This window comes from Triticum aestivum, chromosome 6B (genome assembly GCF_018294505.1).
Source record: "Triticum aestivum cultivar Chinese Spring chromosome 6B, IWGSC CS RefSeq v2.1, whole genome shotgun sequence".
NCBI classification, from domain to species: Eukaryota; Viridiplantae; Streptophyta; class Magnoliopsida; order Poales; family Poaceae; genus Triticum; species Triticum aestivum.
Genome location: NC_057810.1, coordinates 677229385 through 677232018, shown reverse-complemented (window position 1 = coordinate 677232018; position 2634 = coordinate 677229385). Strand labels below are relative to the sequence as shown.

General features: G+C 45.5%; 1 non-coding gene across 1 annotated transcript; it reads left to right on the top strand.

Annotated features, from left to right (window-relative positions):
- The first annotated feature begins 2059 nt into the window (after window positions 1-2059).
- Window positions 2060-2140, top strand: TRNAL-AAG (transfer RNA leucine (anticodon AAG)). Its single transcript has one exon. It is a non-coding gene; the product is annotated as a tRNA-Leu (tRNA).
- Window positions 2141-2634: the final 494 nt, after the last annotated feature.

Below are 2634 nucleotides of genomic sequence, written 5' to 3'. Positions count from 1 at the left end.
AGATGTACTTTCAATTGCCAATCCATCTCCTTCCTTCAACTTTTTTTGTTTGCGTTTTTCTGCGGGGTACTAACCATACTGCTCTTTATCGGATCCTCCTCTGAACCCTCAAACTTGTCAACAATCACCGTTGTATTACCAACAGGGACAATGGAACCATTATTTTCATTCAAAGCAGCCCCACCATCACGCAAGGTTAGTGTGCCCGAATCTGTTGCAAGTCTCTTAGCAAGAACATTTAGGTCATCTTTATTTCCGTCAAGACTCGCAACGGGTCTGTTTACCCCCGTCACTGGATCAACATCCATATGATTCTTAGCATAAAAAAGTCAACTCTGATGCATAGGTTGGACCTCATTCCTCCATATGTTGTTATACCCCTCATCTGCATAGAGCGCCTCACTATATCTCCAATTAGCTATCTCTGGATCAGCCCTACCAATACATCGATCTCTGCCGAAAGGTTCATATGTATCATCAGATCCAGCATACGCATGGCCTCGACCAGAACCCCAGCCATTCCCACGTTCTCTTCCACCACGACCTCTCCTAGGACTAGGAACCATAACGAACAACCCCCATCCCATGTCCTCCACAACATGATCCCCGGTGCCTCACTCCTTGTGCCAATGGCCCAACAGTCCACGCATATAACAAAAAACTGGAAGTTTCTCAAATTTTACCTGGTAATATTCAGTTTCTCCTGACTTTACAAAACCAACAAATCTTGTCAGCTTTTTGTTGACATCAATCTTTAACTCTAGCTCATATGAACTCCCCCTATAAACCCATTGGGCAGAACTATTTGTAGCTCTAAAACTTCACCAATGCGCCCAATCGTACTCTTTAGGAATTGTTCCCTCTTCGGAACCATGTCAGGTAGCTTACGAATTTGACACCAAGTCTTGATCTTATCAAGCTTGATCCTTTCAGGGTTTTTTAACCCATCATATTCAGCGAGTATTAGTTACTTTGACCAAAATATATTTTTTAAGCCGAATGACCCGAAAAAATACACTCCCTCTGTTTCTAAATATAAATCTTTTTAGAGATTTCAGCAAGAGACTACATAGGAAGCAAAATGAGTGAATCTACGCTTTGTGTCTGATGCATCTGTATGTTGTAGTCCATTTGAAGTCTCTAAAAAGACTTATATTTAGGATCGGAGGGAGTATATAATATGTGGAGTCCTTTTCGCGAATAAAGAGAGGAGAAAATGCATCAACGTTATTCAGTTCCCGGCAAAAGAAAAAAACAGTATTCAAATAAGCATATGGCCTGATGTTTATAGGGGACATGTTCGATCGCGTGTGGTTCACTCGCTCGCTCGCCGTAGTCGTAGGTGGCCTGACGTTTTCTCCTCCGGGCTGAGTCGATCGAACGATGGCGACGCCGGAGCACCCGTCTGCTCTGCTCAATATCTGTTGCCTTGCCACCAACTTCTCCAGAGAAGAAAAGCTCCCAGCTCTCCCACCAGAATCCGCTGTCGTGTCGACGAAGGCTGCGGTCGGTCCGGTGCGCTGGCCGGTCCCGATCGACGGCCCTCCGTCGAGTCTGGCGGAGGGGAGCATGCATGCCATGCCAGCCAGTCACGGATTCCGTTGGACCGGACCTCGTCCCTCTGTTTTCCTGGTCGATGCCATGTGGCTAAATAAGAAGAAGATCGAGGATACGGTACAGGGCCCAATCGGGACGCTGGCGCGTGCCAACGAGCAAGAGTTCACGAGGGAGAGAACAGAGAGCGGCGACGAATGGTTGGTTTTCTTATTCGAGTTAGCTAGCTTTGTATACTGGCAGGTTAGTAGTAGATGGTGATAATCTAGAATTCTAGATCCAACGACAGGGACTCCATGGCAGCCGGTTGACCGGCACCGGCACTTGTTTGATGGGTCTACCATTGGATCGGAAGAAAGTGACGTTCTAGATCTGAAAACGAGGTACTCCGTCCGAAGCTGGCTGTATAGATGCCGTGAGCAGGTAGTACAAGATTGCAGAGGGAAGACAAAATGGAAACTTCTTTTGTTTACTTGAGATGGACGTTGGATGAAATTGCATCAACGATCAGATGGCCGAGTTGGTCTAAGGCGCCAGATTAAGGCTCTGGTCCGAAAGGGCGTGGGTTCAAATCCCACTCTGGTCAGTTTCTTTTGCATTTTTTTTCCACATGCATCACTCTGGTCAATACGTTTTTATATGCATATATATGCTGAACAACATCAACACACTGTCCCATTTTGCAGCTGTTATGGAGTTTGGCTTTAGTTTTAGGGTGCCATGCGTGCCCGTGTTAAAACCCTGCTTCCTCAACTTAAACTTTGAGGTGATCTGGCTGGTGGTTCTGCTAGTGTTATGAGGTTTCTGCCCCGTGGATCCCATTCTGGGTGTGTGCACAGTGGTTTCCTGACAATGCATTCAACTCGTTCTTTCCATTTCCCTCGTCTTGTATCTTTTGACGTGCATACAATGTATTTCATTGTTTCATAAATAATAACGGAAAGAGGGGGCATAAAATGGCTGATTTTTTTACCAAAACCATAAGAATACGCCATTTTACAGGTTTGCTCTGAAACGAAAGATACAAGATCTTTATGTGGCTTCTAATCCAGGAGAAGATTCACATAGCCGGCAAATCAA